The sequence below is a fragment of the Leptidea sinapis genome, chromosome 42 (genome assembly GCF_905404315.1).
Source record: "Leptidea sinapis chromosome 42, ilLepSina1.1, whole genome shotgun sequence".
Lineage (NCBI taxonomy): Eukaryota > Metazoa > Arthropoda > Insecta > Lepidoptera > Pieridae > Leptidea > Leptidea sinapis.
Window position 1 is genome coordinate 715,780 of NC_066306.1, and position 10,616 is coordinate 726,395.

The 10,616-nt window shown below is 34.5% G+C and overlaps 1 long non-coding RNA gene across 1 annotated transcript; it reads left to right on the forward strand.

Annotated features, from left to right (window-relative positions):
• Positions 1 to 8,623: 8,623 nt before the first annotated feature.
• On the forward strand, positions 8,624 to 9,706 carry LOC126976703 (uncharacterized). Its single transcript, XR_007731959.1, has 3 exons — positions 8,624 to 8,792; positions 9,085 to 9,209; positions 9,663 to 9,706. It is a non-coding gene; the product is annotated as an uncharacterized LOC126976703 (long non-coding RNA).
• The last annotated feature ends 910 nt before the right edge of the window (positions 9,707 to 10,616 follow it).

The following is a 10,616-nucleotide window of genomic DNA, read 5'->3' on the forward strand; positions in this document are numbered from 1 at the left end:
TTACGGAAGAAAGTAAGCAGCGCTGACCAGCTGAGATGTATTCTTCTCTGTCCTCCTAATGTTTCAAATTATTATATAATTTTTAAGTTTCTAAATATAAATTTAATACCTTATAAATTCATTGCCATTCTTAAAGCTACTTAACATCATAAATATAAATCAAAGGGAGATAAACAAGTTCAAAGTGGACTGGTAAATAAAACGTACTGTGTAATATATTGTGCCTGTTCATTGCAATATAATTTAATATTGTATTATTTTACCTGACCTTTTTTGTGTTAAGTACGTATATTTTTTTTTCAATTTGAAAGTCAAATAAACTTTATTCAATTAGGCTTAAAATAAGCACTTTTGAATCGTCATTATAAATTACTTAATTTTCCATAATATTTTCGGAATAAGTTGAACAAGAAACCCAACTCACTCTTTTCAACCAGATAAAGTATTTTACAATACAATAATATGTTCGGAATAAGTAGAGATCGAGAGAAGAACATACAAGAAACTCATCTCACTGTTTTCAACCAGATAGAGTATTTTACAATGGCTGTATTTTATAAAGCCTACTTCTTGGCTAAGTTCACCAGTGGGAGGCTCTTTTGCACAGGAAGATTATGGGTACCACAACGGCGCCTATTTCTGCCATGAAGCAGTAATGTGTAAACATTACTGTGTTTAGGTCCGAAGGGCGCCGTAGCTAGTGAAATTACTGGGCAAACGAGACTTCACATCTTATGTCTCAAGGTGACGAGCGTAGTGCTGCTCAGATTTTTGGGTTTATATTTACACACACACACACACACAACTTTCGCTCTTGTGAGTGAAAGGAAATTTCTAAATCCATGTTTTCTATTGTTTAATTGTGCTTACTTCATTCTAGTATCCGCTAGGGAAGTTGCGAGATATTCCCAAAATAGGTAAGTGTTATAAGGCGATAGACTGGAAAGCCTCAGCCACTAAATTGTTTATGATATAAATTATAAAAATGACCAAGCTTTATGTTAAAAACAAACTATAAAAAGTCTTACTCTTAGAAAATGTGTGATAAGGTTAATAATTAATAATATTTTTTAAATTCTTAATAAAATATGTATATATATATATTTGATTTCAAGTGTTAATAATTATACAAAGTATTGTTCTAAATAAGAGCGCTATCTCGCCATCAAACGTTAAAGTTTGGTGAGTACAATATGTTTAGTTCTAACTTTGTATACTGTTTGTATAAATAAATAAATAAGAATAAATATATTTTAGAAGTAAACGAATTTTCAATTTTAATAACGTCATTTTGAAAATAAAGTAAATTTCATATTAAGGAGCTCTATTCATGTTAAGTTGTGAACAGTGTTTGATCAACCTTACACAATACGCTCCGGAAAAGCCTATCATTCTCGCTGTATGCATCACTACATACATTACATTGAGAACATAATATCACATACTATAAGTCATCACTACCAGTGGTGGCTCGTTTGCACAGGATGTCGTCTAGATTATGGGTATCACAACGGCGCCTTTATCTGCCGTGAAGCAGTAGTGTGTAACCATTATTGTGTTTCATCGTTTACTTTTCTGTCCCAATAAAATTATCGACGGTAACTCACCTTATCCGTACACGCTCTCTGTCAATGGGACGACGTATAGAGGATTTAAAAGAGCTCTCATTTTTTTTTATTTCTCATTAAAGCACCAACTTTTCCGAACTTGTGGTAGGCTTTTGATATTCATAAGTGTCATTTCCTTGACCTACATGAATAAAGTGATTTGACTTGATTGTACTCAATGTCTTTTGAGATTTTTTTTCATTCAACAATCACTTAAAACCGTTTATTATAATGTGTTAAAATTATAGAACAAAAACACTAGAATCCGAAAATGCAATTTGCTAGATTATCGCAGAACGAACTGATTTTTTTTTTGAGATACCAGACTCTAACTTCTAATGGTGAATGGTTCTGATAGATTGTATTAATCTAGATTATATGAGTTTTGTATGTGCAATGCATTTTTTGACACTCATTTGTGCTTAAAAATCAACTATTTACCACAGTCTTGATCGAATGATTGATTTAATGGATCAAATTGGACAGTAAAGTGGAAAAAGATTCATCAATGGCTCTTAGTGGACAAAGTGTTTAATTTTTTTTACATTCTCTACATAATATCGTGCAACGTTAGTAAAATTTGTAACATTCACATTATTAAATGTATTTCTGACCTTAATTGAACATTATCGGTTCACCAATGTTATAAATATCCAAATAAAGTAGTAGGACTTGTAATTAATATGCAAACTAGAGGCTTGGTTGTTTAAAGAGCAGCTTGGCCTCGATGACATTAAAATTTAGATGAGTTGTGATATATTATGTTGATTGAAGCTCTTTGAATAATATCACATAGATGAGATGTTATTGAAAAGATAAACGCTAAAACAATAATTGGCAATGGAATTTACTGTAATGCTATAAGTCTCGATGGCTATACTCTTATCCATTCAAATTCAAAATAGGATGTGATATTACTTATTAAAAGTCTAAAACTACCACCCGTTCCAAAACGTATGCCTCAGACCTGAGAAGAACGGGCGCAACAAACTCAGCGGGCTTCTAGTCTTATAAAAAATATGGTTACAAAGTAATATCGTACAATTAAACTTATTATTTGATAGCCTGAGGGCGGCCGCTCCATTCCAATCCGTGGTATCACTAAGAAAGTCGTTTATGTTATAGTAACCTTTACGACACAAACGTTTTAAACAATTTTTTTGAATTTTGTAATACATTTGTTTTGAACATTATCTGGGATCTTATTGTAAAATCAGATACATCGCCCCACAAAAGACTTACTAACTCGATTTTTTTTTTAATGAAAATAAGGGACGAGACGAGCAGGACGTTCAGCTGTTGGTAATTGATACGCCCTGCCCATTACAATGTAGTGCCGCTCAGGATTCTTGAAAACCAAATAATTCTTTGCGGCACTACAACTGCACTCGTATCCAAGGTTCAAACCTCGTGTCTCAAGAGACATAAGATGTTAAGTTTCATTTGCCCAGTAATTTCGCTAGCTACGGCGCCCTTCTGACCGAAACATAATAATGCTTACACATTACTGTTTCACGGCAGAAAAAGGTACCGTTGTGGTACCCATAATCTAGCCGGAATCATGTGCAAAGGAGCTTTCCACTAGTATGTGCGTGTGAGTGGGTGTGTGTAGGTATATGTGTGAACTTAAGTGAGCAATTATATTTGTATGTTTACCACCCATAACATTTATCATATTATTTATATATAAATAAGTATATAAATAAGCTAATCTTTTTGTTCTCTTATACATATGTAGAAATATCATAAACTGATTTATTTAATATCTGAATACACGATAGCACATAAATTTTTTTTATTTTTATTTAAAAGCCTCTTATAAAATGATAACAAATACAATGTAATTACATTGACTTACGAGTCTATTGGTTATGAGGCACCGCACAGCTGGTGGTCTCTATACCGTCGCGTGGGCCACATCCATATCTATAACAATAGATCGAAGCCGATCTCTCTAACATTTCAAATATATTATACAATTATTATGTAAGTGCACCTGTTTTATTGAACTCAGCTGCTTTAACCTGAGACTTATGAACGTAGAATACGTAGATGGATCGCTTACGGCCGTTCCCAATATTCAGTCTATCTCCGGTTGTGGCCTACTTGAGATAAAAATCGTAACTATCGTTTACTTTTCTGTCCCACTAAACTTATAGACGATATCTCACTCACTAACTTTATCCGTACACGCTGTCTGTCAATGGGAAGACGTTTAGCTTACCAACGATAGAAGTTTATATGGAAGTTGTAATTCACGCGTCCCAATATAAGGCGATAAGAATGACTTATCGGGTATATTGAGACAGCTTCAGATTATTGACAGCTAATTACTGACAGTAGAAGGTAGTAATTTATCTCTATCTGTAGATAGTATATTGGGAACAGCCGTTAGAGGCGAGATAATTTAGATAAACAAGCTTGGTGAGAAAGAGACAGAGGTATATATATTAACATAAACTTAGAATATTCTATTGAATAAACCAACGGACATCTGAACATGGGTGACAAAGTTTGTGTGTTTGTCAATATGTGAGTTGGCTAGTGGTGTAATATTCAAAATGCTAAGGAGCTAATGAGCTCATACATGGCGGACGGTTTACGACTTGGCAATAATAATGATGTTCACGGTTTCGGGTGAAAACAAACCTTTCCATTATTACAATTTGTTAAAATTTGTTATTTTTTAAAGTGATAACCCTCACTTTTGGGATTAGTTGTACAAATTAAATTTGAAAACAAAATTAATGATCGATGAACGGGACTCGAACCCACGACCTCTCGCGTTCCGTGCGAGCGCTCTTTCACTGAGCCAACAAGTGACGTATCATTGATAAATCCTGTTCAACTCTCAGGTTGTGGCTTCATCTACAGGATCTTTATTACATTTGATACCCTGCTCAACCCCCATATTTGCAGATTGCGATGTTTCAAATCTAAAAAACTGTTATTTTTTAAAGTGATAACCCTCACTTCTTTCCATTATTTTCTTGTTCAATCAATCTTCGTCATGATGATGTCATATCCGAATGATCTTTTCTTTATTTTCCAATACGAACACCAACTGAAAAGTAGGTAAAGGATATCTCATGACCCTGAATAAGGACTTCCTAACATGATTTCAATGGCAAACCAGAAACCAGTTTCATATTACCTGTATTTTCTATAAAGAAACGCTGTTTGAGAATGAATTCTGCTGTGCTGCTGGATGTTTCTGTTTTTGTTTATTTTACTGATGGTATACAATATTTTATTGAATTTTTTTATGAATATAAACAATAATTCCAATCACCAGATAACTAATGATTATCTCCACTCATGCCATCTTGTAACATTAAAAAATACATGCTTATGATGAAAAACAATAAGGGTAGACGAGCAGGACATTCAGCTGATGGTTATTGATACGCCCTGCCCATTACAATGAGTGCTGCTCAGGATTCTTGAAAAAACCAAAAAGTGGCACAATTGCGCTCGTTACCTTGAGACATATAATGTTTAGTCTCATTTGCGCGGTAATTTCACTAGCTACGGCGCCTTTCAGACCGAAACACCGTAATACCTACACATTAATGCTTCACGGCATAAATAGGCGCCGTTGTGGTACCCATAATCAAGCTGGCATCCTGTGTATAGGTACCTCCAACTGGTAAAGGAAGTGCTTATGGGTAGGAGAGAAGATCACTTACGGTCTAATATGATCTTTTTTTTTTATGGAATAGGAGGACAAACGAGCGTACGGGTCACCAGTTGTTAAGTGATCACCGCTGCCCACATTCTCTTGCAACACCAGAGGAATAACAGGAGCGTTGCCGGCCTTTAAGGAAGGTGTACGCGCTCTTTTTGAAGGTACTCATGTCGTTACGTCTCGGAAACACCGCACAAGAAAGTTCATTCCACAGCTTTGTAGTACGTGGAAGAAAGCTCTTTGAAAACCGCACTGTGGAAGACCACCACACATCCAGATGGTGGGGATGATATCCTAACTTGTGGCGTGTTGTGCGAAGGTGGAATTCGGCGACAGGAATCAGGTTAAACAGCTCTTCGGAACACTCCCCGTGATAAATGCGGTAGAAGACACACAATGAAGCGACATCTCTACGCAACGCCAAGTGATCCAGCCGTTCACAGAGCACTTGGTCCCCGACAATTCGAGCTGCTCTACGTTGCATGCGGTCAAATGGATCGAGCTGATACTGGGGTGCGCCAGACCAGAGATGACAGCAATACTCCATGTGTGGCCGGACCTGCGATTTGTAGAGCGCCAGAATGTGGGCCGGCTTGAAGTATTGCCGTGCTCTATTAATGACGCTTTTTCTTTTCTTCGAAGCCAATTTGGCTCTGCCCTCCAGATGGCCACAAAATTGGCATATTTATTTTTACACTGATGTGTCTGGCTGCACAGGCTCTGTCTATTTGCTTTCGGTCTATGATCGTGACCCAATGAGACGCATGGAACAGAGTCTTATTTAAATATCATGCGAGACATTGTGTAATTATTGTACAAATAATTTATTTCATCTTGCTTTGGTTTGTTTAACGGTACTAATTACAATTGAGAAATGCTTATTTTTATATTTCAAGTTTTGAATATTATCTATATAAGAGAACAGTTCGTGCATATATATATCAGCTTGGTTATAGACAGTGTCTCAAAGAAAAATTTAAACAAAATAAATATTATATATTGTCAGTACATTTATGAAAATTTAATATACGTTCACAAAAATCGTCACCTTTTTGCTCTGAATAGTGATTTTCATTATTATAACACTAGAAATAAGGGATTGCTTGTAACTAATTCTAGTAGGCTTCATAAGATACATAATAGCTTTAAGGGTAAATGTATACACTTTTATAATAAATTCTCAGCCACTGTTCAGGCATTACCTATAAATAAATTGATTTTTTTACAAAAACTTTTTTTTTTGTTTTGTGAAAAGAGAGTAAAAACAAAAGTTCTTCGTTTTACCTACAACTTTGCTATTTAACTTTTTTCCAAAACGGCATATGCGCTGTAAACCCAACATCACCAATCATAAGAATATGTTGAGTATCAGTAGCTCATTAATTTCAATAGATAAGGCCTTAAACTCGAAACACCTTCCTTACGCACTTATGCATCACGGCAGAAAATGGCCGTGGTACCTAGTCGACATCCTGTGCAAATCAGCCTCCCAAAAGAATTAATGAATAGTAATTGTTGTTTTAACGGGAATAGTGATGGCAAAGCCGAATGTAATATAGCAGTGATAGAGCAGTCTTACTATTGTAACTTAATACATACAGCCCCCTGATACACAGACAGACACACTGCTCAGTCGTCTGATTCCCGTACGTTGTTACTCTTTGGTATGGAACCGTAGAGATGATAGAACTCAGATTACGTTATAGCGACTGGCCCCGGCGATTCACAGTTGGAATAAAAAAAAATAAGTTTTTAATAAGACTTTTCCTTCGCAAAATCTTTGCTTGTATATGTCGACTTATGGGCTAAGTTGGGGAGTGTATGGGATAAGCACTGAACAGGTCTAGCCCACAGTGATGTATGTGAGTAATATAAATAAAAAAAATACAAAATGAACACGCACTGAACTTATTTGTAATAAAGATTAGGATGTGCCCAATCCCACCACTGAATTTCATTGGGTATTGACCAAGACGACCATTGGAGAACACTGAAAAAACAACTATATGTATATTTTAATGTCCAAATATACTAACATATTATATACCTAATATTTGGACAAGAAGTAATACTGAATAAGAGTTTTGAAAGCGTAGCAAGTAATACAATTTTAATGAAGGCTTAAATGAAATTAATAAACGGTTACTGTGAATTAACTTATGTGAATTTTTTTTTTTGGATTTCAGAAGAACTACAATTCTAGTAATGTCTTGCAAAATTTATAATGATTTTTTTTTAAGGTTTCTACTGTATGTATTATATATATATGTATGTAAACTCTGTACTTGAGGTAGCACCACAGTGTGATCTATTTGCCAGCTCGATGGAATGTTTGGTCAAAGAATGTAAGAAAAGATTTGAGAGTATGATGCCTGTAAGCTCTATAAAATAAGATTGAGAATTTTTTTTTTCTTTGTATTATATCTTTGTAACGCTTTAGATTTAATCTGTAATGTTACATTGTATCTTTAATAAATAAATAAATATTAAACCTTATGAAAACCGTACTATGCATCATACAAAGATATATACGAAGAATATGTAAGTAGAAGTAATGATGAAATTTTGAAATTTGAGTAATGATAGTAATCTAAAATTTTTTGAAAAGCATCAAAGGAGACAAATACTTAGAGACCAATCAATCAATAGGTTACAGATTGCTTGATTTGGTTTAATTTTAATTTAAACAGAATTTAAAAGCTTTTTTTTACAAATAAAATTATTTATTTCTTGTTTTGTATACAACAAAGAATTCTGTTCAATTGATTACTTTTCAGGGTCGTTACAGAAGTTGATTGAACAAATTAAGAAAATGTCTTAGTTTTTCATTAATTCTCATTAGTATTAAATAATATTGCATCTCTTTATTAACTTAGAAATGTATGCTATTATTATTAATATTATTGCTAAAACCATCTATAATTTTCTATAAATATTTATTATTTTCAATTCAATATATTTAATTAGTATTTATTATTTTCATTACAAATAGGTACTTTTCAATTGTAATTAATTTGCTCGCATTTTTCTATGTACTATTTAATTGTGGCAACTTTTATTGGTCAGTGATTTATATTTTAAGTTTTATTTTTTAAGTTGTACTGTGTGTTTCCCGAATAAAATAAAATGAAAATAAAAAAATTATATATAACCTTCTTACATCAATATCAGTCGTGTACGCCAAATGTACCATACTTACACCAGAATAACTTTACCTGAATATATTTAATTGTGAATAAATATTTAAATAATATTACAATTTAGGTGATACCGATAAGGTTCTGTTGAATATTTTAATGAAATCTATTCCACTAAGCCGGACATAACGCTAAACAAAGATCGCTGACCGAAGATGTTAAGTTCAAATGTCACGCCGCGTCCTTGCTTGCGACACAACCCACTATAAATACCAGCTCTGCCATCCGAATAGCATCAGTTGTTCTCCTGCCTTGCTTCAGTTGTATCAACCACCCCACACCAACACAAAAATGAAATCGGTAGGTTTTGTGTTCATAATATCGTGTTCTTCGTCCTACAAAGGACGGCTCACCTCAAAACATCGTGTGTACTGTTAATAATTAATATAGACTTCAGTAATTTGTTTTTGTATTAATTTTTTGGTTGCTCATCGCAGATTAACTAATAGAAAGTGATCATCGATCTCAAAAGCCAATGGTTAAGTGGCATTGGCAGCTGAAAATATGTTAGCAGCTTTTGAAGAATAAATCAATAATATTTTCTAAAGAAAGAGTTCCAATCATTAATAAAATGTGTTATATCTGTCAACAGTTCGTAGTATTCGCCCTGATCATCGCCGCGGCCCTCGCTGCCCCAGCATCCAACCCAGCTGATGCCAACGCTGAGATCGTCGAGCAGACAATCGATAACATTGGCATCGACGGCTACAACTACAGGTGAGAGCTAGAACAACGCCATTTACCACCATTTCAGCTGAAAGACATCCACTATTGGACCTCATCCAAAGATCGCCACGACGATCGATCCTGCGCTGCCCGCATCCAACCTATTCCAGAGATCTTAACCAGATCATTGGTCTATCCTGTGGGCGCCGACCAACACTACGTCTTCCGGTACGTGGTCGCCATTTGAGGACTTTACTACCCCAACGGCCATTTCTCCGTCAAGCTAGCTCTGACACTTCAGTTCACAACCATCTGAGCTATGTCAGTGACTTTGGTTCTCCTACGGATCTCCGCCTTTCTGATTCGATCTCGCAGGGGTTCGTAATGGTGAACCACCATAAGTTGTATTGTCACATCTTTTGTCTCATAATTCAGTTTTATTCCTTGTCTCAATCAATTCAAAAAATCATCAATCTCAAATTCTAATTATCTGGTTTTCTGCAGATCCCGCACATCGAACGGTATCAACCAAGAAGAGTCTGGAGTACTGAAGAACCAAGGCAGCGAGAATGAGGCTTTGGAAGTCAGGGGACAGTACAGCTACACCGGAGACGACGGCGTTGTCTACACCGTCACCTACGTCGCCAACGAGCTCGGTTTCCAACCTTCCGCGCCCCACCTTCCCCAATCCCCACAATAAATTAACTCCACTTAGCATAGAATCTAGTCCAAAAATACTCACTTCCTCTTCTTTTGTTTAAATCCTTTAAGTAATTCTGTGATACATCTCCGACTTGTTAATAAATGTTACAATAATTATATATACGACTTTAATTATTAACATTAATTACCTACTCAAACCGACAGATGAAATGTTTACTCGTCCTTGTAAGCAAAATGTATTTATGCAAGTTCTTCAAGATATAGCTCCCAAATTAAAAAATATCTTGCAATAATATTAATTATTTCGTTTTTATCATCAGTCGCTGGCTTATCAAACAATGGCCGAAAACTAAAACAAATACACGATCCAAATCTTACGTAATCAAATGAAATATACATAAAGTATTTCAAAAATCGAACATCATTTCAAAATTCAAGGTTTTGTTCGGTATTATGACATTAACGATATATTTATGATTATTGAAGATTCGTATATTAAAAGCAGATTACATCCAGTATGGTAATGCTCTCGTCCGACCTTCGTGCTTTTCGCCTGCCTTATTATAATTCTAATGATTTTATCCTTGAAATTCTAAATTTTGTCATTCTTATACAATTTACAATGAATTATGTATTTATGAATACGATTATAATCTTATGTTTTATCGTCGATATTTTTACATCAAAATGTTACGTGTTGCAAGAAATAATATTTATTTACATAAAATTAGTAAAATATCAAAAATTAAAAAAAAGTCACGTTAAGCTATATATAGGTAAACTAAAAATTATTTA